Raw genomic sequence first — 16,308 nt, 5'->3', positions numbered from 1 at the left:
GTATATCTGAGAATCCCAGATGTTTTCCTGTAAGTCCCATTGAGATGCTTTTCATTTCTCAAATTTGCCGCTAAGCAGTGAGATGGCGGGCTTGAGGAAAGGGGGTGAGGGGATCGATACTCTCCCAGAAAGCTTGAGCCCAGCTGCAGCCTGCAGCTAGTCCAGGCCCCGGCCCTGTCCCGTGTCCGTGTCCGTCCGAGTGCCAGCAGCGGCCGCAGCGAGTGCTCCCGTCCTCCTGGCCTGAAGGGGGTTTCTGGCCTCTCCTGGTGTTCCCCATGCATCGCCCCCTGCCCGTGTTGTACCCCCCGAGGAGGGCTCAGAAATACATGGAGACCATCCACCCCCTCACTCCGTGGCAGCAGACGTTTACTGTACTCTCTTTACACCAAGCACCAGGGAGAGGGAGGTGGAAAAGATGTTAGGGTCACCTCAGAATTCAGAACAACAGCAGCCTCAGAACACGCCAGCAGTATCACAGATGGTGCCGAGGGACAGAGGGCTGTGCGCCCGCTGGTACAGCACAGAGGAGAGACTCCCAGCCCCATGTGGGCCGGCTTCGCAGAGAGGACGCTGTGCGGCTCCTTCTACCAGAAATACGTATTGACTGGTGCCTCACGTCATGTACTTAGTACCGCCCTACGCTTCCCTGACATGGGCCCTGCTCATCACCATGACCCCCCCCGGGTGGGGAAAAAAGAGCCAGACCCCTGAAAGGTAGAGCCCAGAGTGCAGTGGAGGGGAGCTGAAGGCACAGGCAAAGCTGTAGGTAACAGAGCTCTGTCTCAGGAGACCGACGCCTAGAAAAGCCTCCAGCGACAGAATTTGTAGGAAGCGGAACTCCCACCTCTGATCGCCCCCTCGGGGTTTCCTCTCACTTTGTCTGCCTTCCTCTCTGGACTGCGGTCGGTTTGTGGTCGTTCTTGCTGTCCACTGTGTCCCCAAGCCCCAGCCAGTGACCTGCACATAAGAGACGCTCAGTAAATACTTGTCCAGTAACTATTCCTTTGCCATTTCTTCCTTCACTGACATTCTTCCCTGCCGTTTTCCATCCTAGTTGTGAACCCCAATCACAGGGCATAGGAGGACTGAGCATAGGGAGCATATCAAGGCGTCTGCTCTCTCTCACTATTTGAGAACTGAGTGGGACTTTGCATCATATTCCGCTCTGCCTTGCGGTGTTCTCAATAAAACTACCGCTTCCCCTTCCAGTTAAGACGGCTGATAGACTCCCTACCAGTTACCCTCACAAATGTCTTCAGTCGTTTCCATTTGGCAACTGTTCCCACAGGATCTGCAAATAGTGGGCATTCTTCGGCCTTCCCCTTTGCCCCTCTCCTCATATTCTTTTGTGTCGCCACCTAGGAGGCAGCAAAGCCCTCCCGTGTTCTGTGTGCATCACAGCTGTCTTAACACTCGCCGTCTGGTCTGGTGAGTCAATAATCTGAAGGCTGTTTTGCAGGGTGCAGCTCCTTGCTGGAAGCTGCAAGCAATTGTCACATCACACCGTGCGTGGCCCGGCCGAGGTCATCTCTCAGTTGATGCCTGCCTGAGGAAGGAGTCAGTGGAGAAGCAAGGAATAACCAGATGATTTCAGTGCATCTGTGGCCTGGATTAATCAGCTGTGTATTACTTGGCACTAAATACTAAACCAAACCCATTCGGTTTATCTTGGCCAGCTCGGTCCTGTTAGTGTATTGAAATTCACGATTACGTAGAGCAGGGCTGTGATTCCCAGCGGGAGCTGTGCGTGAACACCCCTCCTAGGGCACGGCTCCTGGGATGTTGGGTGCTGGATCTAAGGCAACTATGAATAATAGGAAAGGCGGAGGTGTTGGTCATAGTCTGGTAGGATGTCTGACAGCCCTTCTCAAGAGACATTATTGTTCTTGGTCACCAGCAAGTGTTGATCCTCCCCAGCAAAGCCTGGTCCCCGTAAAGTCGCTGGCAGTCTCTGCACATGTGATCAATGGTGGAAAGTCTTAGAGGATTGTTGGATGGGGGAGATGGCGGTGCCTCTCCAGCACTGGGGAGAGCAGCTGCTTGTGTCCAGCCTCGCTTCTGCTCCTGGTCCCCTGAGAGGCTCCGTCTCCTTCCCTTCATTCAAGTAGGCACCCCAGCAGAAAGACAACACAGCCGGCAGGGTGGAAGGAAATGGGAGTTGAGAGCAAGGACCTCTCCATGGCCCTGCACGTCTTGGCCCCTGAGCTCGAGGGCCTTGCTCTGTCCTTTCCTGCCATTGCACGGAGGACCCATTGTGCCGATCCAGAGGGCACGAGGGGCCCAGCAGCTGGGCATATGTTAGCTTTAGCACAGGACTAACGGAAGAGAGGGGTCCTCTGAAATCCTACCCCCTCACTCCAACCCCCACTGCTTGCAGGGAATCATCCTGTGTATTAAAGACACTCATAACAATGTAACCTACAGACTGTGAAATATCTCAGGCTATGCTGCAAGGAACACCACCTTTCTGTTCTTGGAAGAATCCGAAAAGAACTTGCCCCAGAATTTTGTATACTTTTACTTTTTTTTACCCACGGTCTTCTTTCTTCTGTCTGCTGACCCCGTTCCCTGGCTAACGTTTTCAGTTCTAGGTTCTGCATTATTCCGTGTTCCTGGCAGTGCTTCCTGCTGTCTAAGGAGGGACTGGTCAGCCAGGCTCTAACCCCACACCCCTCCCTCCCACCCCAACTGTGCTGCCTGGTGCCATCAGCCTGAGAGGCTGCCCTCTCCCCTTGATTTTCCTTATTGCTGTGTCTCAGCTGGGGCCCCATAACAAAATACCACAGACTAGGTGGTTGAAACAACAGAAATTTCTTTGCTTACAATTCTGGAGGCTGGAAAGTCCCAGATCAAGGTCCAGCAGTGTTCCGTTTCTGGAGAGGACTCTCTTCTGCCTTCGCACTCCATCCCCACGTGGCAGGGGGAGAGAGAGCTGGCACCTGCTACCTTTCTCGTGTCTCTAATCCCATAATCTCATGAGGGCCTCACCCTCATGACCGAATTACCTTCCCACATCCACACTTCCAAACACCACCACACTGGGGTTGGGGCTTCGACATATGAATCTGAGGTGGGGTCAGGGAACAAATGTTGTGTACCAGCTGCCAAATAACACTTTGCAGCTTATCATTTTAAAATTATCCATAACACTCCATAGACTATCATTTAAAAGTTGGGGTGGGGTTGAAGCACCATTATCCTTTTATAATGTCATTTTCCACCCCGCCATTAAACAGGCAACTTTCTGGGAACTTCTAATGAAATACGGGAAACACACCTGAAATAGGGTGATTCTAGGTTAAGAGAAGTAACAGTGTGTCCTGAAAAGCCACGGAGACCCACTGCCCGTGTTGAGCTGCCCTCCCTCCCTCCCCAGTTAATCTGCTTCAACTTCTAGTCTGATTAAAGACAGCCAGCAGCTCCAATATATTAAGAAAGAATGGCTTTCCTTTTCTTGTATTCCAGAACAAATGAAAGAATTTTCTAAATGAGAATCTTCTGAAGTCCTTAGTCTTTAGAGAGAAATGTGGGCAAACCATCTCATACTCTTCTTTGGGAATTTGTCCTTGCCTGTGATTTTCTTCTATTCAGTAGAATGGTTGTGGGTTTCTATATTCCCATTTATAAAATACATTTCCATGAGTGGGGATAATGTCTTATTTTGAGCTTGATATTTTTCTTGTGTTAGGAAGAATGATGTGGTTTTACTCCAGTCCCTTAGTTTGTGATTTGTGGCTTGGAATCCCAGTTGGAAGGAAATGATTGACCAGGAAGCCCGCTTTTTGTGAGGTTTAGAGACACGGTCAAGTATTACAGCCTCAGGCCTGATTAAGAAGGCAAAGTCTGAACAGGCTGCCTTGTGAGGTAGTGAGCTCCCCAGTCATAGGACTCTGTAGTCAATCAGAAGCATCCACTGCGGTCACTCGCAATGGATATTGTATTTGTGGTTCTTGAATTAACTGGGAGTTTGGAATGCAATGATCCCAGAGACTCTGTCCATTCTGAAGTGCCATGTTTCCGTGACTCCACACACGGAGCTACACACATAGAGGCTACGTGAGCCCTAGAAGCTTTGCACAGAGGAAGACTGTCTTCCACAAAGGAAATGACATCAACAGAGTGACTAAGTTCTACCTGCACCCTGTCTCAACTTTCAGGTTCACCGGTCTCTTCCCCATGTGACCACCTCTTTCTACTTGTCTTCATCAACTTATGCAGAATGTGGATTATTTTTCACCTAATATTTACATTATAAAAACAAGAAAACAGCAAATAAAAGTAGAGGAAAATTATAAAATATCTCATTACTTGATCATAACAATTATTATCTTGATACAGTCCTTTCCACCTTAGTGTGACTATTGGTGGTTAATCATAGTGCGTGCATGTTATGTCTCTTTATTAGAAACATTCAGGTGTTCTTTCATAGTGCTAAGTAGTCTTTGGAATAATTATGAAAAATAATTATTGGCCAGGCTCTCCTATCAGGTGAATATAACACAGTGCGTTCAAAACAGCTTAGCTTTGTAGAGCACTTAGATGCTGTCCAGTTTTTCAAAATTATAGACTTCTAAGTAATGGAGCAAATCTTCTTGCCCATTATTTTGAGTTATTTCTTGGGAGGGAGAGACATTTAAGTTTGAGTATTAGGCAAAAATTAGGAGCATTTTCATGGCTTTTGATAAATGGTGCCAAATTGCTTCTAGAGGGCCATAACCACACCCGTTTATATCACCCTTCTGATTTCATCCCGCCTTACCAGCAAGGAGTATTTCATTTTCAAAGTGCTTGGCAACTTTTTTCTGGTTTACATTTCTTCTATTACAAATAAGATTGGAATTTTTTTGAATATGGTTCGTTGTTTGAAAAACATCTATGGTGTTCTTTGCCCATTTATCTTATGAGATCTTAATGTTGTCCTTATCCAGTTGTGTGAAGTACATGTGTGAGCTGATTTTTCCAAATAAAATAAAGATATTAACCATTTTTCCTAAAACATGTACTCCCAGTTTGCCTTTGTTATTAATATTATGGCTTACACAGAAAAATTATCTATTTTTTACAGTAAAATATATCAATAGTTTTGTGAGTTTTGACTTCTGGTTCTAGAATGTTAGCACTGCTCTAGGAAATAGCCAGTTTTATGCTCTGTTATTGTTGTAATTTCATCTTTAGAAAAGATATTTGAGTGCTGCCTGGGTGGCTTAGTCAGTTAAGGGTCCTATTTAGCTCAGGTTTCATAGTTCATGGGTTCAAGCCCCATATTGGGCTCTGGGCTGACAGCTCAGAGCCTGAAGCCTGCTTTGGATTCTGTTTCTCCCTTTCTCTCTTTCTGCCCCTCCCCTGCTTGTACTCTCTCTCAAAATAAAACATTTAAAAATAAAAAAGATATTTGACTATTCCATCTGAAATTTATTCTGGTGAGAAGTATATCAAATTGATCACATTTTTTTTAAGTTTATTTATATTAAGAGAAAGAGCACTTTGGAGTGTGACTAGGGGAGGGGCAGAGAGAAAGGAGAGAGAGAATGCCAAGCAGGTTCCACACTGTCCACACAGAGCCAGGATGCGAGGCTGTATCCCATGAACTGCGAGATCATGACCTGAGCCGAAATCAAGAGTTGGATGCTCAACTGACTGAGCCATTGAGGCAACCCCTCTTTTAAAAAAATGTTAAGGGGCACCTGGGTGGCTCAGTCGGTTAGACGTCGGACTTCTGCTCAGGTCATGATCTCACATTCATGGGTTTGAGGGCTGCATCAGGCTCTGTGCTGACAGCTCAGAGCCTGGCGCCTGCTTTGGATTCTGTGTCTCCCTCTCTCTCTGCTCCTCCCCTGCTTACCNTCGAACCCACGAACCGCGAGATCATGACCTAAGCGAAAGTCGGACGCTTATCTGACTAAGCCACCCAGGCGCCCCTAAAAAAAATTTTTTTTAATGTTAATAATTCTGGGGCACCTGGGTGGCTGAGTCAGTTAAGCATTCCACTTCGGCTGAGATCATAATCTCACCGTTTGTGAGTTCGAGCCCCGCATCGGACTCTGTGCTGACAGCTAGCAGCCTGGAACCTGCTTTGGATTTGGTGTCTCCTTCTCTCTCTGCTCCTCCCCTGCTCTCTGTCTCTCTCTCAAAAATAAATATTTTTAAAAAATGATCATAATTCCGACACCATTTACTGAGAGATCCTTTCCTTTTTCCATAATCTTTGGATTTTTCCTTTATCATATTAAATCTCTATACATCCATGCACATATGACAGGATTCTGACTATCTGCTTGATTCCAGTTTATTGTGCCGGTACCACAGTTTTAAGTATTGTTACATAATCTATTTTAGTCTAAGGACTCGGTCCTCCTCTTGACTATTGTAGTTCCCTCTCATTTTAAAAAAATTTTATGTTTATTTTTGAGAGAGAAAGAGATTGAGAGAGAAAGAGAGAACTTAGTGGAGGGACAGAGAAAGAGGGAGACACAGAATCCGAAGCAGGCGCCAGGCTCTGAGCTGTCAACACAGAGCCCGACAAGGGGCTTGAACTCACAAACTAAGATCATGACCTGAGCCGAAGTCAGACCCCCAATCGACTGAACCACCCAGGCGCCCCAATTCCCCTCTCATTTTTAAAAACATCATTACTAGTTTTATTCTTTGAGATTAATTTTAGATCCATTTTATCAACTTTCAAAAAACTCTGGATTTTTATTTGACTGCATCCATTTGGCAGTTACAGCTATTCAGTCCGTACATTAATTTGTGCAGTATTTAATTTCCTGGTAGGTCGTTTCTGTCTCCATGTCCGGAGGCATGCTCGGAGCAAAGGCAGAGGGAACGGGCTTGGCGTGGGCTGGGAGGCTGGGATGCTTGGGGGCAGGGGTGTTGGAGGGACTCAGCTGGCTGTACCTGGGCTGGTCCATGAGTGCCCTTGTGTCTGCCGGGGGGGTGGTGGTGGGGATGGGGGTGGGGAGTTTGGGCGAGGGAGACTGGTGTATGCTGCACAGGCCAGGAGACCCGGGTTCCAGCCCCACCTGGAGTGTTGTTAGCCCCTCTGGGCCAGGGTGAAGCCACTTCATCTGCCCCGGCCTCGTCCCCCAAGGAGCCTCCCAGCTCTGAAGTCCTGTTCACCTCTGCTCCTCATGGTGGAGGACCCCGCTCTGCTGTCCTTGCTTCAGCTCTGCTAGACCACGAGGCGGGGAGGTGGAGAGCCTTCTGCTGGACCCTCTAGATCCCAGCACCCAGTTGGGTTCTTCTGGGTTCTTCAGCCCTCACGGGTGTTCCACACCGGCAGGAAGAGGGGGCAGAGGGAGAAAGCGTGCTGCTCCAGTGTAGACAAGAGCTTTGTCCCAGCTCACGTGTTTTAGCGCCGCGGTGTCAGGCTGCGACATAAACAGAAATCAGCCAGTGTATGTGTGATTCTGCAGCTCACCGAGGGGACGCCTGGGTGGTGCCCGTGCTCTTCATATGCAGACCACACCTTGAATAGCAAAGCTATAATAGAACACCAATCTATGTGGAATTCTTGGCTGAAAAAAAAAAGAAAGGTGAGTTGGTTGAAAAAAAAAAGAAAGGTGAGTTAGGAGGCAGGGGAGGCCAGGCAGCTAGAGCCTGGTGACCATTATGACCATTATGCTTTTAATTATTTATTTTTTAACGTTTATTTATTTTTGAGAGAGCGTGAGCAGTGGAGGGACAGAGAGAGACAGGGAGACACATAATCTGAAGCAGGCTCCAGGCTCCGAGCCGTCAGCACAGAGCCCACCACGGGACTTGAACTCACTGAACCACGAGATCATGACCTGAGCCTAAGTTGGATGCTTAGCCGACCGAGCCACCCAGGTGCCTCCCATTATGCTTTTAAAAGTATGTGTATAGACAAGAAACACAAAGCCATCTGATACATTGTTGGGACGGTAAGGTTACAGTCAAGGTTTTTTACCTGTTTGTTGCTTTCAAGTGTTGGCAAAGAATAAAAACTGCCTTGAAATCTCTTTGTGAACAGGAAAAACAAAAGCGGTTCATCCCGCAGCCACAAAGGGCCACATCACTCGTTGTCCCTTCTCTAAGTGATTGTGCTCCTGAGGTAAGTCTTCTCTCTGGCTGGGGCAGTTCTGAAGGTGTTTTCAAAGAGCCTGCTTAGGTTTGCTCTCATCTAGAAGTCCCCGAGGCTGTACCCACTGCCCAGAAGGTGAAGTGTGACCAGCAGACCCACCTCTGGTACAGATACAGCCCCTAGAGATGTAAGCAAGGAGTCCCTTGCTCCTCATACAGGGTTAACCCGCAGCTGGACCAAATGACCAGGGACACCCTCCACACCCACCAAAAGCGTTAAGGAAAATCTCTGAGTTAAAAGTTTGCCTTTCTTACTGGAAGAATTTTTATTAGGCCAAAGCGTTGACAAGTTTGTCATTCCCAGAATCTGCTAACACCCTCCCTCCGTTCCCTTCAATTTTTAGCACTTTTCCCCTCCTCATATTTGGAGGGGAGGAAAAACTATCTTGAACAAGCAGAAAGTTTTATCCAAGGTGTTTGGCAGTGACTCGGTGTGCTGGGAGAGATTTATGTCTCTGTTCTCTGGCACTGCCTAGCGTGAGCTCACTTAAAACAACTGAATAAATGAGTTCACTTTATCCTGTCAAAATGGAACCGAGGGCGGCACGGTACCCAGCTGGGGTCCGCGGGGACTCTGAGGCAATGTTCATGTCTCAGTCACTTGTGCTGAGCTCAGCCGTTTTTATGTCTGTCTGAGATCATTAAAACGAGGAGGGCAGGGAGCAGAAAGCCCTGTGGAATGAATGGTGTGATGGAAACATCGCTCGAAGCCTACAGGCTCAGCCCAAAGCCTGAATGTAGGGGTTCACTTAAAAGGCTGCCCCTGTACCAGTTAGCAGCCCGTCCGACAGCTGGTGTGACCTGAGCTCCCTGAAGGGGCTCCTCCAGAGAGGTTTCTCTGTGCGGATGGCCGCAGACTATTTGTTTCCCTATTTTGTCATTCCTGTGGTCCTACTACCATTAAGACTGGGCCCATTGAGACAAGGCCTTAATGCTCTAGAAAAGGAACATGGATTCTGTTCTGGATGGATTCTCTGGGTCAGGCTCAGTTCCATCCCTGGGTTGGGACTCAGGATGCTTTATTAACTCAAGGTAGCTTCCCCGGAGGGGAAGGATGGCACTGTTTGGTCCCAAGCAGGAGGGCCCAGGATCGCCCATCTGGAAAGTAGCTGCGTGACCCTCCACTTTCCCCTCTGCTAGGATTTGTTCTTCCTTCCAGAGTCCTCGGGCTGAAGCTTCTGTCTTAGGGTGGGAGACTGGGGCTATAATGACCCCTGACAAGTTCTTAGCATTTAAAGGTGACACAGTGTGTCCCCTAGACTGTAAGGGTGGGGACTGTGCCTTCTTCCAAAGGAAGGAAGGTAGGGAGATGGAGGGAGGAAGGAAGTAGACCCTCACAAGGCCTGGGAACTCTCATAAGAACTTAATGCCATTTTATAAATGTGGAAGCTGAGAGGTTGTGCTTTATATATGTAAATACGTCCTTATATCAATTTATTTTTGCCTAAGAATGTAATTAGTTTGGGGGCGCTTGGATGCCTCAGTTGGTTAGGCACATGACTTTGGCTCAGGTCATGATCTCGTGGTTCATGAGTTCGAGACCTGCATCAGGCTCTGTGCTGACAGATCTTTGGATTCTGTGTCTCCCACTGTCTCTCTGCCCCTCCCCCACTCACACTCTGTCAGAGTCTCTCTCTCAAGAATAAATAGACATAAATTAAAAAAAAAATGTAACTAGTTTGATGTGTACTGGTTATTTTTTCAACATGCCTTAATGCACAAATATAGATAAGATAAAAATTGTCATCCGTGTGTTACCTTGGATGTTGCCCAAAGTGCTCCCATCCCACAAGGACAGTGGCTGTCACAGTGTGGTCCCCAGGTTGGCAGCATCAGCATCACCTGAGAAGGTCTCAGAAATGCAAATCCTCAGGCCCTACCATTGACCTCCTGAATCAGAAACTCTGGGAATGGGGCGCAGCAAGCTCTTTTCTCAAACCTTCCAGGCAATTCCCACACTTGCTTAAGTTTGGCAACCACTGCCCTGGAGAGTGGGACCACTCGGGAGTATCTTCCTTTGCCCCTCCTGGACTCACAGCGTCCTCATGAACACAGCACGTGAAAGCCCTGGGTGAAGCACCGTATAAATGTTAACTCAGACCCAGCCTTTCACAGCTTAGTTAAGAAAGACAAGAAATGTGATGTGAAAGAACATCTGGCTGGAGGAAGACACCTTGAAACTTACACATGAGGGTACAGAGGAGCCAACGCTGGCTCATTTCTCTCTGATTCCTTTGGTCAGAATTCAGAACTGATGAGGAGGACCTAGTAAAGCAGCTGGCTCCCCATGGTTTAGAACAGTCCTGTCCGACAGAACTTCTGCAATAATGGGCATGTTCAATATCTGCATTGTGCTGGGAGACACTTCATGGGTCTTTTGCATTTCTGCACATTTTTCAAGGAGGGCACTGACTACCTTTTTCTGGACAATTTTCAAAGACATTTGTATAGCCAACAGTCTTGGAAGGCAGAGATAATGTCTTCCTGCAGAGCCAAGAAAACAGCCTGCTTCCTGCCCATTATAAAAGATTCAGGTTCCCTAAATTGGGGGTTTCTCTCTTGTATTGGAGCCCACTGCATGCACAAGGATCATCTGGCCCTCCTCATGTTGCCCTGCGAGAACTGGAGCTCAGGAAACTAGAGCAAGCAAATGCTGATACTCTGGCCACTGATATTGCTATAAATAATAAAGTCTTTTGTCTCAGACTCAGGAGTCTCATGTCTTACGCTAGCATTTGTGAAACAATGTGTGTGTGACACAATGAGTGTCAACACATTGTCCAAAACACGTGGCCATTGAGCAATTGAAATGTGGCTAGTATGACTAAGAAACTGAATTTTTAGTTTGAACTCATTTTCCCTAGTTTTATTGAGGTATAATTGACAACTAAAATTATATTTAAAGTGTACAATGTGATGATCTGATACAAGCATACATTGTGATTACAATCCAATTTATTTACATATCCGTCATCTCACGTGTAGTTACCTTGCTTCCTTTTTTGGTTAGAACTCTTAAGAATTACTCTCAGCAAATTTCAAATATATAGTACAGTATTATTAACCGTAGTCAGCATGCTATACATGAGACCCTCGGAACATACTCATCTTGTCACTGAAAGTTTGAACACTTTGATTAATCTCTCCTCATTTCCCTCACCTTCCAGTCCCTGGCAACCACCATTCTACTCTGTATCTGTGAGTTTGACTTTTTTCTCCCCCATTTTTTAGATTCCACATGTAAGATTCTATATATGCCATACAGTATCTGTCTTCCTCTGGCTTATTTCATTTAGCATAACGCCCTCCAGGTCCATCCATTTGTCATAAATAGCTGGGTTTACTTTTTTAGGGTTGAGAAATATTCCATTGCATATATTCTGTCAAAGTTTATTTATTTATTTTTGAGGGAGAGAGAAAATGTGAGGGAAGGGCACAGAGAGAGGGAGAGAGAGAATCCCAAGCAGGATCTGCACTGTCAGCGCAGAGCCCTACACGGGGCTCCATCTCACGAGCTGTGAGATCATGACCTGAGCCGAAATCAAGTCAGACGTGATGCCTAATGGACTGAGCCACACAGGCGTCCCTCCATTGTATATTTGGACCACATCTACTTTATTCATTCATCCCTTGATAGGCATGTAGGCTATTCCCATACCTTAGTGATTGTGAATAATGCTGTGATAAACATGAGGGTGCAGAAGTATCTTCGAGCTTCTGATTTCACTTTCTTTGGATATGTATCCAGATGTGAGATTTATTTTTAAATAGACACGTATGGCTGGGGACTATCACATGGGACCATGTAGCTTAGAATGTTCAAGCATCAACAAGCAGGACCAGGAAGAAAGATTTTTCTACATCGAGAGGGAGTTGAGACTTAGGTGATCTCTAAGGCATTTTCAGTATTTGAGTGTTAATGATTCTGCGCCTCTTGGAGGAGTGGAATTGTGAAGGGGTGCCTTTTCTTTTTTATTATGTCTGGAGAGGGTTCCTGGTACAGCTCAGAGATGAAAGGAAAGAGGAATTGGGACTGAGTTTGGAACTGGGGGGTGGGGAGATATTCTTGCTCTAGGAAATGTCTTTTGGAAGGGGCTTGGATTGAAGAGAGAAGATACGGCTAGAGAAGACAAGCAGACCAGTGGCCCTTAAATTACTCAGCTCTGCCCTCCCCTTCTCCCCTCAGCTTGAGAATATCCCCCATCCACCCCTCATTGGTCAGAGGCCCTTTTCAGCTCCCCAGGCACCTGCCCCCTTCCCTCCTGGCTCAGAACAATCTCCTCTTTGATTGCTGGCCCAGGCCCCGCTGACAGGTCAGGTCATATGTACCTAATCAGGAGGAGCTGGGGCCTGAGGGATGATAAACAGGGCTTCTCATTTCAATAAAGTTTGTGCAGAATATTGGAAACAGCTGCGGGCCTTGGCTGGCGGTGCCAGAGTCCGTGGGGGCCCAGTGTTTGGGGGGAGGAGGGTTGAAATCGGGAAACACCAGGGCAGGAGTCTAAAGGGTGCTTTTCCCCCCAAAGGCTGAGAAAGCTAGTGAGCCTAGTTCAATGCCAGCGGCTGCTGGAATCCCAGGCTTTGTGGGGAGGGTGGAGAGCCCTCTGGCATCAGAGGTCTGAGGTCATAGCCAGGCAGGTCTGGATTACCCAAGAGGCCTTTATATATATTTATGTAAATATGTCGTTTATGTTTACAAATTCCACATAGATGTCTCTGCAAGCTGCTTTTCTCACCTAATGCTGCAAAAAAAATCCCCCTCTAAATGTATTCTTTTTCTTAAACAGTGGCAAAAATATATGTAAAACTTGCCACCTTAATCATTTTTAAGGGTACAGCCCCCTGATGTTAAGGATATTCACACTGTCATGCAACCAACCTCCAGAACTTACTCACCTTACAAAACTGAAACTCTGTACCCGTGAAACACCAGCTCACCATTCACCTCTCACCCCAGCCACTGGAAACCACTTTTCTTTCTGTTTCTCCCAGTCTGTCTACTTTATAAGTATCAAAAGCGGAATCATACAGCATTTGTCTTTTTGTAATTTACCCTTAATAGTTGCATAACATACAGTATATGGACCTATGTGTATCATTCCAAAATTACTAGTATGTTTGTTGCTGTAAAAAAAAGTGCTATGCAATTTTTTTATGCATATCCTTGAATACTGGAGTTTGCTGCCTTTCTTACTTTTTCTTTTTTATTTCCTCCCTCCCTCCTTTCCTCTTTTCCTTCCTTCCTTCCTTCCTTCCTTCCTTCCTTCCTTCTCTGTAGGATAAAAAACCAGAAATGACATGTCATGACATATGAAATAACCCATAGCTGGTTCAAAGAGATGCATATATTTAAAAAAAATGTTTAATGTTTATTTTTGAGAGAGAGATACGAGTGCAAACAGGGAGGGGTAGAGAGAGAGGGAGACACAGAATCCGAAGCAGGCTCCAGGCTCTGAGCTGTCAGCACAGAGCCCAATGCTGGGCTTGAACCCACAAACCACGAGATCATGACCTGAGCTGAAGTCGAACATCTAGCTGACTGAGCCACTCAGGCGCCCCAAGAGATGCCTATTTACCTTCCATACCTGTTACTAGATCCCTTTCTCAGAAGTCTGGGTAACTCCCATCTCCACCATTGTGACTGAGAGTAGCTTCTCCCACATACCCTTCAGCGCTGGCTCTCCTCACTTGAAGGTTTGCTGTTGTGATAAAGGAAAAGTGGAGTCATGCTTTTAAAATATTCATTTCTCTATTAACAAGATTATGCATCTTTCCCTGAGTGCATTGGCCATTTCCAATACAAATACAAATATGTTCATATGTTTTGTCCATTTTCTCGCTGGCTTCTCTTTCTTACTGTGCATGGGAGCTCTTTGCTCCCAGACAGATGGATGTTAACTCTCTATAGGTAGTAGATGTTGAAATTTTGTCTGTAATTTGTCTTTTGACTCTGTATATGTGATTTTTTACCCTTTGAAAATTAAAAAAAAAAAAAGGGATGTTGGGGGCGCTGGGTGGCTCAGTTGGTTAAGCATCCAACTTCAGCTCAGGTCATGATCTCGTGGTCTGTGAGTTCAAGCCCCGTACTGGGCTCTATGCTGACAGCTCGGAGCCTGGAGCCTGCTTCAGACTCTGCGTCTCCTCCTCTCTCTGCTCCTCCCCCACTCAGGCTCTCTCTTTCTCTCTCTAAAATAAACATTAACAAAAAAATTTTTTAAATGTATGTCTACCTTTTCTTCTCTAGCTTCTGGATTTTCCGTTTTGTTTAGAAAAATCTCCCCAAACCATAGATTGTATAAATATTCTTCTAATGTTTTCCTCGTTAGATTGTTTTAAACAGTGTTTAAAATTGTTTTAAATAGTTCCTCATGAAATTGTTTAAAAATGAAAATATATAAATGGTCTTAAATGTTTAAATTTAAACACATTTAAATCTTCAACCTATTTGAAATTTAGTTTTAATAACTTGTGAGGTAGAGAGATGAACCTTGTTCTGTTTTTTTCAGAGAGCCAGTAGGGCCTATGCAATTGATCAAATAAACTATCCTTCTCCCCACCGGTTTAAAATACCACTTTTATTGTGTATTCTCCTTATGTACTGATGTATATTTCTGGACTCAGTTCTATTTCTGTCCCATGAATCTGTTTATCTTGTCCTTTAGCCTTAACATAGGATTTGGTCAAAGTGATTTGTAGTCCGTTTTCATAGGCCCCTCTTACCTAAATATTTCCTCATTACTGTTGTTTTCATCGTCACGGTTATACAAATTCCTTGCAGCCGTCAGAGGCTGGGAACGTCGGTAACTTTTCAAGAGAAGCCAGAGTCAGTCCGGGAAGGCCTGCCCATGTACATGGTGGGGAATCAAGGACGGCAGAGGCCAGGCGATATTTGAGGAGCATCGCCCATGTGCTCGGTACTGCTCTTTTCAGTAGAGCTGGGGCGGGAAGACCAGAGCTTCCCACCCTGCAGTGACTAATACTTGAAGTTTCTGGCTTCTCAGCTCCAGCCCCATCCTCTGGACACTGCTTTGTGAAGGTGGCCTTGGGCCCTGTGAATCCCGTTTCTGCTTGACCAGCTGTTCCCAGTTGGGTCCTTGCAACCGGAGCCACTAGTGGGAGGCTGCAGGCTGGAGGAGGACCGGTGACCGCCTGCCTTCTGTGTGTTCCCTGTAAGAGGCACCCCAATCGCCTCCCCCTTTCACCCCGCAGCAGGCCCCTTCCGAAGCTGAATCCAGCATGCCACTTCTCCAGTACGTCCAGCTTCACCACTCGCCATGCACCCCACATGCCAGCTCCAGAGACTCTGGCCCCTGCCAGCAGGTGCCCCTTCCTCAGAGGTCTGGGCACAAGCCCAGGGGACCTTCCTTCCGGCTGAGAGCCTCCTCCCCAGGGCTCTGGGTCCCTCCTCCAAATGTCTAAGGGTTAGTGATTATAGCCTCTTCCTCTGGTTTCCCCAGCTGCTGGCCGTGGTGGCTGCCATTGCCGAGACCCCATGACGCCTGAGCCATTCCTTCTCTTGTCGCCCTTCTCTTATCTCAGGAACATTATATCTAGTTATCGATTCTTTTTTTTTTTTTAATAGATTCTTTATCCTTCTTTCAACTAACTGGTGGGATTTTTGTCTCCTGATGGGCCCCTGACCAACACAGGTAACGGGGTGGGGGGGATCGAAGTTTTCTGGGGGCTGAGGGCTGCTTCCCTTGGCCACCCTGCTGAGAGCTCCCCTCCCTCCTCCATTCCCAGAATTATTTGGCTGCCGGTTGTCAAGGAGACGGCTGACAATTTCCAGTTGCCAAGACTCCCCCTGGAGTTCTACGGAGACCTTCTGGAAACTCCCTACTCCTTCCTGCTCCCCAGCCAGGGAACTTGGAGAATCTAGCCAGGTTGGGGGGTAGGAGGGCAGGGCATGGGAAGGGGTGTAGGGAGCAGACCAGGCCTGCAGATGGAAAGAGAGACAAGCAATTTCCTTGGGCCTTGGCTTCATCCACAGACCTCTAGTGCCTGGCCAGCTCCCCCAGCCTGGTCCCGACACATACCCACTGGGTCCAGACAAGGCTGAGTTCTCCAGCCAGACCCTCAACTGCAGACATCTGTCCTCACGCCATCCCTCCCCCAGGCACAGTGGGAGCCCCATTGCTAGCTGCAGCACGGAAGAGCCCAGAACCTTTCTTGGGGAGGAGGCTCAGCTACTCCTAAGTTCCTGTC

At 47.0% G+C, this 16,308-nt stretch overlaps 1 long non-coding RNA gene across 1 annotated transcript; it reads right to left on the bottom strand.

Moving 5' to 3' along the window:
- Positions 1–6,990: 6,990 nt before the first annotated feature.
- LOC144225320 (uncharacterized) lies at positions 6,991–15,829 on the bottom strand. Its single transcript, XR_013333272.1, has 3 exons — positions 14,824–15,829; positions 13,689–13,802; positions 6,991–7,517 (listed from the first exon to the last, which is right to left on the bottom strand). It is a non-coding gene; the product is annotated as an uncharacterized LOC144225320 (long non-coding RNA).
- Between the last annotated feature and the right edge of the window lie 479 nt (positions 15,830–16,308).

The sequence above is a fragment of the Crocuta crocuta genome, unplaced genomic scaffold (genome assembly GCF_008692635.1).
Source record: "Crocuta crocuta isolate KB4526 unplaced genomic scaffold, BGI_CrCroc_1.0 scaffold172, whole genome shotgun sequence".
NCBI lineage: Eukaryota > Metazoa > Chordata > Mammalia > Carnivora > Hyaenidae > Crocuta > Crocuta crocuta.
Note: the sequence above shows the minus strand (reverse complement) of the source record. Positions and strands in the feature narration are given on the sequence as shown.